The 13,505-nt window shown below is 43.3% G+C and overlaps 1 protein-coding gene and 1 long non-coding RNA gene across 4 annotated transcripts in view; one reads left to right on the forward strand and one right to left on the reverse strand.

Annotated features, from left to right (window-relative positions):
* GPRC5B (G protein-coupled receptor class C group 5 member B) overlaps nt 1–13,505 on the forward strand; it is a 56,324-nt gene that overhangs the window by 324 nt on the left and 42,495 nt on the right. The gene's annotated exons all lie outside the window — the stretch shown is intronic.
* LOC138801205 (uncharacterized) lies at nt 9,911–12,967 on the reverse strand. The gene is made up of 3 exons (XR_011364583.1): nt 12,704–12,967; nt 12,274–12,405; nt 9,911–10,148 (listed from the first exon to the last, which is right to left on the reverse strand). It is a non-coding gene; the product is annotated as an uncharacterized lncRNA (long non-coding RNA).

The following is a 13,505-nucleotide window of genomic DNA, read 5'->3' on the forward strand; positions in this document are numbered from 1 at the left end:
AAGTCTGGCTATATACTGTAGCTAAGAAATACAATCTGCGGGGGTAAAGGCAAACAATTGTTGGACCTGACCTATAATATTGTAAATTATGTGTATATTGCTAAATAATGATATATATATATATATCTAGTTAGATAAATATTGACACATACAGCTGAGCTGAGTTTGTCATTTGCTTCATCTCACCATGATATCCCAATGTGTAAATGCTGTTTCTATATAGGGCTGCATTGCTGTAAGTTAACACCGAAATGTGAAATCAGCTCTGCTACATCTCTTATCCAAGGCTTCTCTGGAGGTAGGGAAGGAGTTAAGCCATCTTCCATATGCTCAGAGAAGGAAATAAGCCGCCAGTACTTACAACTGGAGTTGACACTCTGAATGAGAGCTATGGGTTGAATGTAAATGCTGGAGGCTGGACAGGATCTCTGCAGCAGTGCTGGCTGCTGGTTATTCTTAGGTTATATGTAAGGGGAGACAGAGGGTAAAAATACCACCGCCATGTAGTAAAGAAAGGAGCTGGGGGGGTCAGGGATGTTCTGCAAGGATGGGAGGCTGTGCACTAACATGGATTACTAAGCCAGGGATGGACCCTGTGTAGTGCGCAGTGCTCAGAAACTACCCCAAGAATGCATGGTAATCCCCATTCATAGACCTAACACTATATAACTGTAATCTATCATACAAAGAATCGGATACTATCCGCTAAAAAACTATGAATTGATGTGATTTTACATTGTGAAAGCTCAATACGTGACCAATGATCAGTCACTGTGAGACATATTGAGTAAACTGGTTGTGTGTTCTTCATAGGTGACCATTGGAATTGTATCTATGGACAGTGTCAGGTTAGACTTATATACTTTGGTATACTTTGTAGAAGAAGCCACTAAGGCCTCATACACAGAGCAGAGTCCCTACACTGTGTGCCGCCATATGGTGCACTGTGCATACATTATAACAAGTTATTACTGAGAACATTTCCATCACTGGGGATCTAATTCCTGTGGAATCTAATAAAAATACATTGGAGGTGTATTACACATAATAGGTAATAGGAAAATGCAGTCTGTGTGTTAGTAGTTGATGCATCACTATTGCTGTAGGTGTTGATGTGTAGCAGCTGTATTGATAGGAGCAGTCATTACATGGTCGATCAGTAAAATAGAGTGTGACTGTATTAGGGAACATATCACCTCTTTGAAGGTCTGTAAAGCCCTAAGTACCCTTCTTTTTTATATACTGTATATTCCTATAGGCCAACATGCAGCTCCCTCCTGCACTGCATCGAAAACAACTTTGCAGCAACCATTGACCCAACTGGATCCTTCTGGTTGCAGCTCTACGGTTTCCTCAGGATATTGAATAGGAAGGGCACCATTTACTTGTCAGATTAGGACTACAGGGTACTGTTGTATTCAAGACTAATACACTTACCCCTTGTGTGCCTTCCCCTGACATGTGGCAGAGGTTAAATGGTTCCAGAGTAGAGCGGCAGCAAGGGGTCAAGAGGAGATTAAGTTACCCCGACCCCCCCAGGCCTCCTTAAATGTTAAAACAAACGTAATGAGCTAATCATATAAGATGGCTTCTGGGGCCTTGTCAGAAATCCCTGGCAGAAATCCATCCCAGCAGCGCGAAGTCGGCTTTGTTTTAGTGCGTTTGCTGTAATTTGTTTTTTTTATGAAATGTGATTATTTATATGTAAAAGAGGCTGTTATTGAACATAAAAACAATTTTTTACAGTTATTATTACCATTACTATTTGTGTTGATTTTGTTTGTATTGAGCCTTTACATTGTATAGAGGTAAATTAAAGGGACGTAGGACGTATCCCCATTCAACTGCTGGGATTCCCCACAATCACAGGAATGGGGCCCTGACTCCTTAGTTTAGAATGGAACCACAGTTTGCGGACGCGCATCACTGTTTCATTCATTACCCATAGAGGTACCAGAGATAAGGGAGTACAGCTCTTATCTTTATTTTTGGCGGCTCCATAGTAAATGCACACTGCTCCTTCAAAGGAGTCAGGTCCTTGTTTTTGAAATCGTGGGGTCTCAGCAGTCAGTCTTCCTCAACCTCACACTTGATTCCTATCCTGATAAGAGGGGATATGTTCTTTTACGGATAAGGAGTAACTCAACCTCAAGGAGACTGCCAAAATGACATATGGAATTTAGCATGCAATGCTTCATGGGAAAGTATGCAAAGTAGCTCTCTCTTAGAAGAGAAAAAAAACTTGTTGTACAGTAACACCTGTTGACGGTTGCTGCCCTTCAAATCAATGTTTTACCCTAAAGGGTCTTCAGTCATAATTTATGATTCTATGCCATGTGTCCCAGCAGAGAGAGACCCCCATCTGTAGCTGTTTTGGGTGTTGTGATACTCACCTGTCCCTGTTCCCACGCTGTATTGCCAGGATGCTGCTCTGACCTCTGCATGCCAGGCCTCTTTACTGGGGCAGCACACAAGGTGAAGGCATTTCACTGGGAGCAACAAATGATGGTGCCGGGAGTCAAGCGCTCTCTTACACTGCTGGCAGATGATTTTATTCATGTCATAAGGATGCGTTTGAGACTAAAGTCAGGGAAACTGCTTTGGTTTCCTCCCCAGTTCCCTGTACGGTACGAGCTGTTGTTTTAGCAAGTGGTTCTGGAAGACCAGAGAGAACTATCTGAACCCAGATAAAAGAACATATCCCCATTTAACTGCTGGGACTCCCTACAATCGCAAGAATGGGGCCCTGACTCCTTAGTTTTGAATGGAACAGCAGTTTGCGAATGTGCGCCACTGTTTCATTCATTACCTATAGAGGTGCCAAAAAAAAAAGGAGTACAGCTCTTAGTTATCTTTGGCAGCTTCATAGTGAATGCAGTGGCAGTACACTGCTCCTTCAAAACAAAGGAGTCAGGGCCATGTTTTTGAAATCGTTGGGTCCAGCATTCAGTCTTCCTCAACCTCACACTTGTCCCCTATCCTGAGAAGAGGGGATACGTTCTTTTAGGGTGCGTTCACACCTACAGGATCTGCAGCAGATTTGATGCTGTGTTCAGTTATTTAAATAAAATCTGCAGAAAATCAGCTGCAGATCCTGTAGGTGTGAACGCACCATTAAGGATTGAAGGAGTAACTCAACCTCAAGGAGATAGCCAAATTGACATAAGTTTAGCATGCAGTGCTTCATGGGAAAGTATGAAAAGTAGCTGTACCTTGTTGTACAGTAACACCTGTTGAAGGTTGCTTCCCTTCCAATCATTTTTTTACCCTAAAGGGTCTTCAAACATGATTTAGGATTATGTTGCCTGTGTCCCAGAACAGAGAGACCACCATCTGTAGCTGTTTTGGGAGTTCTGATACTCACCTGTCCCTGTTCCTGGCTGTATTGCCAGGATGCTGCTCTGACCTCTGCATGCCAGGCCTGTTTCCTGGGGCAGAACACAAGGTGAATCCACACTGCTGGCAGATGATTTTATTCACGTTGTAGGGATGCATTTAAAACTAAATTCAGGGAAACTGCTTCGGACTCCTCCCCAGTTCCTATGGTACAAACTGTTATTCTGGAAGACCAGAAGAACCAGCAGAACCCACCCCTTATTGTTTCCCGCTCAGAAACTGCATGCATAAAATAGCAGACAAGAGTCAGATGATGTGATTTTCTGTTCTTCCATATAAGCTTGTGTATTCCCTTACTTTCTGTTACAGCTAGAACAGAAGGTGTTATGGTGCCACAAGGAGCTGTGTGCCGCAGGAAACTCACAATTGTCACTGATATCCTGTGTTGCAACACTCTGCAAATATTTAATAGAAGAATCTCAGGTGTTGAAACGATTTTGCAGGAATGTCAAGGACGTAACCAGCAATCATACGTTCCTCTGATGGTAGCGGAGAGAGAGAAGAGGAGATTGATTTCTGTCTCCTCAGCATGGGGGCTCTTCGTTTTTCGTCCTTCGTCTTTACAAAATGGGCAGAGAGATACAATTAAACTTCTGCTATAAAAATTTGTCATGATGGTTGATTCCTACAATACATGTCAGAAAAAGTTCAGGAAAGTTGCCAATAGAAAAAGAGCAGCTGACCATGTAATGTACATCACCTTTGATGGCAGATGTTAAATTTAATATAATGTTATAACCTAAGAAGGTTCCAGTGATGTCCTTACCTTCTTGCTCCACCCCTAAGTCCCTCAGGTATAGGGGTTTGACCCATTGTAAAATGGAGTGTGACTAATAGGCTTAGGGGGACCACCTAAGCTACCGACCACCACTCTGCTCTAAACTTAGTGGTCTGGCTGGTGTATATGTAGCTATAGTGTATATATAAAATCGTACAGTGTCACTAGCCTAAATTTAAAGGGTGTAAAATATAGACTGGTGTAAACCGCCTATAACAACCAATCACAGCTCAGCTTTCATTTTACTAGAGCTGAAAGCTGAGATGTGATTGGTTGCTGTGGGCAGTTTACACCAGGGTATATTTTATACCCTTTGTTTAAGAGAATGTGCCATCAGGTACATCCACTTTAGGGTCTGTCCACACGTACAGACTCGCAGCGTAAATCACGCTGCGAGTCTGTCAGGTCCTGCAGTTCACTGTCACTACATACTTGCAGCTGTCTGAACGACTGCTGCATGTATGTAATTCTGCTGGCTCCTTAACCCCTTCGGCTCCGGCTCTGCTGTGTCTGTATTTACGTTACCTGTCCTCACTGCACGGGGTCCTGCTGTCCTGCTCTCCCACCCAGCCAATCAGTGGCTGCAGCTGGGCAACACACTGATTGGCTGGGTGGGAGAGCAGGAGGCCGGGACCCTGTGCAGCGAGGAGAGGTAATGTATATACAGACACAGCGGGGCGGGAGCAGAAGGGGTAAAGGGGCCGGCAGAATTACATACACGCAGTGGTCATTCAGACCGCTGCCAGTATGTAGTGACAGTGAACTGCCAGGACCTGACAGACTCGCAGCGTAAATTTACGCTGCGAGTCTGTACGTGTGGACAGACCCTTAATATGACCCACGGATAGAACGGCGCTGTCACGGGGAAGCCACGTTTTTTTGAACCACGACCTGGTTCCCGTGTATGGTGCCGTTCTATCCACGGGCACTGGGCCGGGGCTGAAGCACAGGAGGTGGGCCAGCCTGGCCCCCAGTGGGAGGAAGCCCCCGCCCCTCTATGACGCGGCTCCATTGATTCTAATGGAGCCTCGTCATAGAGGGTAGGGAATTCCCTCCCACCTATGCTCCTGCCCTGGCCCGTCACCCGTGTCGCGGTTCAAAAAACTGACCACAGCAACGGCTTCCCCGTGACAGCACTGATGGTACATCTTTAAATTTCCCTCCATATCCCTATATATCTACATTATCGCTATACACTGCTTGAGAAAGGGTTGTTTATGCCGAAACGTGGCAAACTGCTGTGATATTAAACTTCACTTCACCTTGGATGTGCTGTCTCCTCGTTTCTATTGGTTTTTCTACCAACTTTGGGCCGGTTTGGTGACACGTGCACCCACCTATTACCTGATGATACTTTTCCTGTGCTATTGTACTACAAGTGTGGACTACATTATCGCTATATATACACCTGCCAAAACATTGTTTATGTATGTGGTCTTTAATCTCGCAAAGAGCTGTCAACAATGGGAGGAAAAGAGCGACATGAGGAGAAGGTGGCAAGCTTGCTAAATGAATATATTTTAAAAAATGTTTAACTTGGCAAGACCTACAAGTATAGTTATATTAGCTGAGATGAGAATACCCCTGTATGATCTCTGTAAGGATCAAACTGTTGGATCTGCCTGGTCCTTTTGTTCTAAGGGCCCCATTCGGCCGATTATCGCTCCGTGGAATAGAGACAACGATCAGCCGCTAATCGTGTTATCGGCTGATCGTTTATTGAGGGTCAAACATAAAATCTCGGGCACCTACCGTGCATCATTGCGTGGAATAGCGATGCGCGGCGGGCGACCGACGTTTCCACAAGCACCATAAATTACCTACACATGTTACTGGTCTTCTCCTGCGCTCCTCTTCCTCCCGTTCCCCCACACAGCAGCAGCTTCGGTGCAGCCTGTCTGAGCTGACAGTGTCTGCGGTGGTCCTGGACAGTGATTGGCTAAAAGGGTTTGTCAGCTCAGACAGGCCGCACCGAAGCTGCTTCTGTGTGTGGGACCGGGAGGAAGAGGAGCGCAGGAAAAGTCCTGCAACATGGTTAGATAATGTTTGGTGTTTAACAAGGGCTGCAAGGACATCGGTAACAATGTCCCTGCAGCCCTCGATAAACAATTATCGGGCCGTGGAATAGGCCCAGTAAACGAGTGCCGATCTAGCAGATCAGTGCTCGTTTACATTATTGATCGGGCCCTGGTCGGCCTGTGGAATAGGATCCTAAGAGAGATAAGCCACTGCCAGGGGTGTCTGAGAGCAGTTTTCTCCTCTCTTCCTATTTAGAACACATGTATACCCGGAGAACACATGTACATTCAGCTGAGCAGATGACCCTCAGCCATTCCCCAGCCCAGCATGTTTACTGGGGTTCCTCTACAGGTTTAAAGGCTTACAAGCATACATGAGTTGGGCCGAGTTGGGCCCACTTCTCTCTACCCTCATAGCAACTGCTTCAGGAAGCTTGCATAAATTCATTACGGTGATACAGCATATGATGTCTTTAGGGGGTCGTCCCTGCTCCTGTGCCATTCTAGGGACCCTCTGCTATGTCACTCTATGAGAGCTGCTTCTTCTCGGGCAGACTTAAGCCATTCTTGTATTTCATTGACAGCCATTGATTGGAATGGCTTCTATATAAAGCTACATGGTTGCGGTTGCCCCTAGCAGAATGGGATGTATGGGGGGGGGGGGGGTGCAGAGAGTGGGATAATCCGCTGATCATTGTATTTTGAGAGGGTTTGTCTTGGATGAAAATATCCTTTAATAAAAGTCTTTCGGCAGAAATATATGGATTGGTCATTAGCTTAGAACGACTAGAATAAACCAATCAATATACATATTTTTCTCAGTTTAGGGGAGGGTGATAGTTATGCAGAGAGTATTGTGAAAAGAGTCTGTATAGCTTTATCATAGGGGACAATTGAGTAGTCTGCTCGGCTCCTACCCTGCTGAGCACAGAGGTCACCCATCCTATAGAACCCACCATCCCAGATCCAGTGCTATTATGCAGGGTAGGGGGGGGGTTGGGGGTCAGTCCTTAGGCTGAATACTAAGCAGTCTTTGTTATTTATCATTTAGGTAACAGATGTCTGCGACATGGAGCTGCATCATTCACAGTTAACACACCTCTCTGGAGGGATGCGGGATGCGGTGTGCCAGCATCGCTGATGTGTTTCTCACTGAGCCTGATAATTTATTTCTTGCCGAAACACTGGAAATATCACCCGCTGTGACAAAGAATGCACTTTGTGATACTTTGCCACTTGTTGCAGACAATTCAGTGTTTACAGTTTATTAGGAATAGTTTATTCTGAATGTGAATGTGATAATAAGGCACTTCCATTATGAATCACCTGGATGTAGCAGAGCTGGATTTGTATATAAGATCAACTGTACATTGACCTGATATAGTATACTAAATCTAGACCGGACTCAAGATCATATTATCATCAAATGAGAGTACAGCAGAGCACCACCAATTGTAGACATATGACGTATTATGTACATTCTAGCAATATACCATAGCATTCTAAAATAGGAGTACTCCTTTAAAGGCGTTGTATTATCCCAAATAACCCCTTTAATCCCCAAATACCCTGGAAAACTGCTGATTTTTCTGGAGGATGATTTTTACTGCAGTTGCAGTAGGAATGACAATCCTCCAAGCTGTTGTAAAACCACAATTCCCATTATGCTCAGACAGCTAAAGCTTTGGATTTGGCTGTCCAGGCATGATGGGAAATGTAGCATTGAAACAGCTGGAAAAACAGGGTTGGAGACTCATGATTTAGATTCATAGAAGTGGGTCCTGAGCAGAGGACCCCTCTATGACATCCATATGATAGACATAACAAACAAGTGACTGACCTGACTGACCACTACTAGATATGCAATGGAGTGGACCAGGGATGGGGAAACCTCGGCCTCTCCTGCTGTGCAAAATTACAATTCCCATCATACCTGGACAGCCAAAGCTAACGCTTTGGCTGTCCAAGTATGATGGGAATTGTAATTTTGCAACAGTCGGAGGGTCGAAGCTTCCCCATCCTTGAAGTGGATGAATAAGAATCTTCATAGAGCGGGAAGAGTAGATTGAATCCTTAAGTTCACAGGTCACACATGGTCTTCATTACGTGAAGGAAACCCGAGTTGCAGTTTATAGCAGGACAATTATCCATAGACATCAAAACACCACTGCCACCCAGTTGACAAACAGCCATCATTACAAGTAACAACCAGCGTGCAGCATAACCAGATGTCCCATACATCATACATCTATACATCGTGTGTACTATACATCTATATTACGTAGCTTGTGATGTTCTGTAATGAGAAGCTGTAATTTTTCTAGTCAAGATGAAAGTGCCCCCCCCCATTTAGCTGAGCTCACCGCAGGGGGGTAATGTAGTGAGACCACCAGTCTATTATGGTCCCAGTGAAACTTTTTTCACACGTGTGGTCACTTCGGTGGGGATTACAGAGACAATGAGCTATTGAAGTACTGAGGGCTGGAATAATACGCCTGATGCAGAGATATTCCAAGCTTTTGTGTCCGGATATATAATGGATAACAGCAATGGAAGGTGGGGGCTGAGAAAGCCCAGGATACATTGTGATGGTGGTTAGTGGTACACAATGTTTTCGTTACTTCATACAAGATATGAATTTTCCATTCTTGCTGGAAATTTTGAAACATCGGATGGGTTTGTCTGTCAGTATTCTTAACCAAAACCAGGAGTGGCTTTGGTTAAAACAATTGAGCAGAATTTATAAGTTATTCATTAAAACCCCGGCTGGTTCTGGGCTTAGGAGTCCGGTGGGTGGTCCTGCTCTACAGATGTAACTATCAGTCACTTGTTGGGCCTGCCTACTGGACTCCTAAGTCCAGGTGGAGTAGAGATCTCAGAGAATCATTTTCTTATGACGCTGGCAAATCAGACTGCTTGTTTAACGTGACAGGTTCCCTTTAATTTTATAGCAGTATTATTAAAACTATTTATAGCGTTGTTATTAGATACAGATTTTTTGGGCCGGTGTATGTTGCTATTATTTGAGCACTGTATGGTATGGAGCTGCTACTTAGACACTATACTGTATTATTTGCACTGTTATTTAGGAAATATCCCATATGACACTTGATTCTAATAGCCACTCTTTAAAGAGGTTTTTCCCCAAAAAATCAAAGTAGGAGATCGCAGGGGGGGTCCGACCTCCATACCCCCACTATTGCAGATCTCCGTATCAGGCCCTGACTTCTGTATTATGAATAGAGCCGCATGTACGGCACGTGACCCACGGCTCTATTCATCCTAAGGAATGAAGATCAACGACCCCCATATATACTGTATACGGCAAATATGGGACTAGGTGTATACTAGGTGTGGGAATGTGAGAATAAGTGTGGACGACTTCACAGAGCACAATTTCAGTGCAGAGCCACCACTAAAGAACTTAGGGATTACACAATGCCCATTTAAATCAATGGGTTAGTTCCGTGTGTGTCTTACATGGTCCGATTTTCTGTGTATACCGAAATGATACACAATTTTTTCCCGCTTAATTTAGTTTAATATAAAAGCAATAAAACCAACAAGGTAAATCTACAAATACACTGTATGAATATTTGGAACCAACATTTGGTGCAACAGCCATAGTAAATCTGACTCACTCTGTATTATATATAAGTACACAAGACACAATATAACATTCCAGTTCATAATTTTAAAAGCTTGTTTATTAGCCGTTAGAAATCTGTGTTTAATTTCTTCTTAACTAAGATGCTTCACAGCAGTTATTCATTTTTGTTTTTCCCTTGACAACCTTAGTGTGCGCCCTCATGCAACTTGTCTATTAAATCATAACAATGTGAGCACAGAAGGCTGAAGGTGATCCAGTTAGTTCATATATTTGACACCAGGGAATCTGACGTGTTCTGTACCGAAGGACGAGGTCTGATGTTCTTGCGTCTAATCACATCTTTGTTCTTTAAAAAAAAAAAAAAAAAATTTTGTCTATAAATATGTGATAGAAGTTTTCACAGGTGTTATAACACATCTTAGCAATTGTAACTTTAATAACTATAAAACAGAGTGTTTTTAGGTTCTTTAGTGATGGTCTGGAAGTCCTGGTGATAAAGCCCCTTTAAGCGGTACAGAACAGGGCCTTTCCAGGTACAGGCACAGCATACTGTATGTGCAACCTGCGTACGATAAGGGGGCCGACTCTCTATGAGCAGTTAGAAGCTAATGTTGATTGTTTTAAGGGCCTTTAACACGGGCAGATTATCGTGCAAAAAAAAAAATCGTTAAATTGTTAGATTTTAAGCGATAATCTTCTGACCTCAAAATCATTATAAATCGTTCTCAAGTCTTTCAGTGTGAACACTCATCGCTCACAGTATATAGATACAAATGCAATTACGAATAATTTCTTCTCGTCTAAACACCCGTTGATTAAAACAAAAAATCATCACTTGTCGTTCGCTAAACAAGTGCTTAATGGATTTATCTGTACGTGTAAAAGGACCCTTTAATCTCATGGCTCACAATAACCATCAGATAGGAAGAAATAAGGTGAGTGCTCTGTGATGGACTACTGGAGGGGCCGATAAATGGCTTCTACAAAGTCTGTCTGCCTCTGATCATTCCTTTGTGGTTGTATAATTATTGTTGTAAATGGTCCACTTGGAAAACGGGCCTCCCAAGATGTTACAGTTGGGGCAAATAACTTTGACTATCTTTAGCAGTCGATATTCTGAGGCCTGGGGCCTCAACCTCTACTGGAGATCCCACCAAGTCAGATTGGGCCAAACTGTGGACTGTCAGTCTGTCCTTCTCCTTCACAGAATCCACATTACCCTAAACTACAAGTATGCAGATGCACAGTTGTATGACTGGTTCAAGTTCTTTTAAAAAGGGCCCTACTTCTTTAGAGTTGTTTTCCAGACATTTTGCGCTGATGGCCGATCTTTAAAATTGGCCATCAATGTCTGATCAGTAATGGGAGCTGCAGTAACCATTTACAGTCTCTGGGCTTCCATAGTCTACTTTTTACCCATCATATTTGGTGGATGTCTTATGGATGGTGTTAGGTATGGGGAAAAACAATACCATAAAGTAATATCTTTCCAGGCACAGAGCTCCACAGATTAAGTAATTTTTGCGTCCCCTTTGTAGAGGTAAGAGAGGGAGTAATCTAACTTGTACCCTTTCAGGTCTTTCAGTACAATAGTAGTAGACTCTCTGTGAAAAATATTATTACCTATTAAATGGAGTCCATTCATTAAAGCATTACTGTCATTCCGAGAAAAAATTAACTTGTACCCTATATACAGGATCACGGGGGGTAAAACCTTCGAACTCCCCAGCAATCTCCGTATCGGCCCCTGGCTTCAGGCGCGTCATACAACTTTTGACGCGTCATACAACATGAAAGAGGTTTTTAGCACCGAGACTTTGAAGGATAGGGGACAAGTAAGAGATCATGGACGAGGGGGGTTTTGACCTCCGAACCCCCGGCGATCTCGGGTATCGGCCCCCAGCTTCTGTGTTATGAATACATCTACGGCCGGTCACGCACCGTACCCATGGCTCTATTTATAACAGAGAAGCCTGGGGCCAATACAGAGATTGCCAGGGGGTTCAGAGGTCAAACCCCAACTTCCCCCTTGATCTCTTACTTGTCCCCTACCCTTCATATCTCAGTGCTGAAACCCTGACCTGTAAAAAACCTTTCTCATGTTGTTTGATGCGTCAAAAGTTTTAAAAGTGAATGTAACACTTTAAATATAAGTGTCATTGTGGGAACCCCAGGCGGTGACTCACAGGAAGTCAATGGTAGCTGACAGGAAAGGATGGCCACCATTGATGGACGTATCAGTCTATATCCCTGTCTATAGTACTATCTCTAGCTCCCTGATGGTAGCCCTGGTATACAGTATATAGTCACTGTATACCCTGCCTGTATCACCCATGTTCACAATGAAATAATCATGTGATGTTCACAAACCCTACATTTCAATACATACAGTACAATGTACATTGCTGTCTTCGTGACATTCCTGTTAAGAAAGTGAAGTTTTCTTAAGAGCTTGATGCAATTTCACTTACCCGGCAATAATTGATTAGTTTTCCTCGGCTTCTGCATTAAAGGATAGAATAACCAGAACCAGCGGCTTCCAGCGTTCCATACCTAACTGTAATGCTATAACCCTTGGCTAAATTAAAAGGATTCTCCATTGCCTATAATAATAGCATATTCAATTGTGTGTCACTGCCGCTGTATAGTGTTTTCTATATAAATCCATACAGGTATTACTATGGATATTCTGTGCACACAGACTTCATTGGTACAAAAAAATGAATGTGCTTATTCATAAACTGACAGCTCCTAGATCTGTGTCCTGGGGTTGGATCTTAGAAGCTTTGAATAGAATAAACCATGTTTCTAAATAGTGGACCACCCCTTTAAGGGTTTTACCTTATTATAGTTTCTTTATTATTATAGTGTTTGGTTGGTAATAAAGAATAAAGTGATTACCCGGTCAGGGCCTTTCCTCTGTGTTTGCTCCTTGGCTGCTTTTAGGCTCACTTCCATGAGAACAGGGCTGTGATTGGTGACTACAGTTTAGTTATAGTGTTTACAGGGAGTCTGAGTAGTCTGAGACACGCCTCCTGTCTCCTCATTGGTTTTGCCTTCCTCAGTCTACTACTATACAGGGTGACCACTGATTGGTTTTGTCTGGACACAGCCCTAGGAGACATGAGAGAGTCATAGTGGCATAGTGGCCTTTTCCCATGCCATCATGACATTGTGAATTTGACACTACGGGGAAGATTTATCAAACTGGCGTAAAGTGGAATTGTCTTAGTTGCCCCTAGCAACCAATCAGATTCCACCTTTTATTTTTTAAAGAACCTGTGAGGAATGAAAAGTGGAATCTGATTGGTTGCTAGAGGCAACTAAGACAATTCTACTTTACGCCACTTTGATAAATCTCCCCCAATATTTCTTCAGTCTAAACAAATCCTGTCATGCTGTGAAATTTGGAAAATGTACAGACGATTGTATGTAAGGCCAGCAGTGAGCATAGGGGGACTCACATAGCATGAGTAAAGATTACATGAAAAATAGGTGATTAAGCTGAAAACAAAGCAAGGACAGCAACAAGATACCCAATAGAACAAGTAAAGGGTAGAGATGAGCGCGACTCAAGCGTGCTCAAATCCGATCACATGGCATTTGAATGCCGGTGGCTGAAGAAGTTGCAGCCCTAGAGAACCTGGGAACACATGGATACCGCCATAGGCATACTAGAGCTGCGCTCATTTCTAGTAAAGAG

This window comes from Dendropsophus ebraccatus, chromosome 9, assembly GCF_027789765.1.
Source record: "Dendropsophus ebraccatus isolate aDenEbr1 chromosome 9, aDenEbr1.pat, whole genome shotgun sequence".
NCBI classification, from domain to species: Eukaryota; Metazoa; Chordata; class Amphibia; order Anura; family Hylidae; genus Dendropsophus; species Dendropsophus ebraccatus.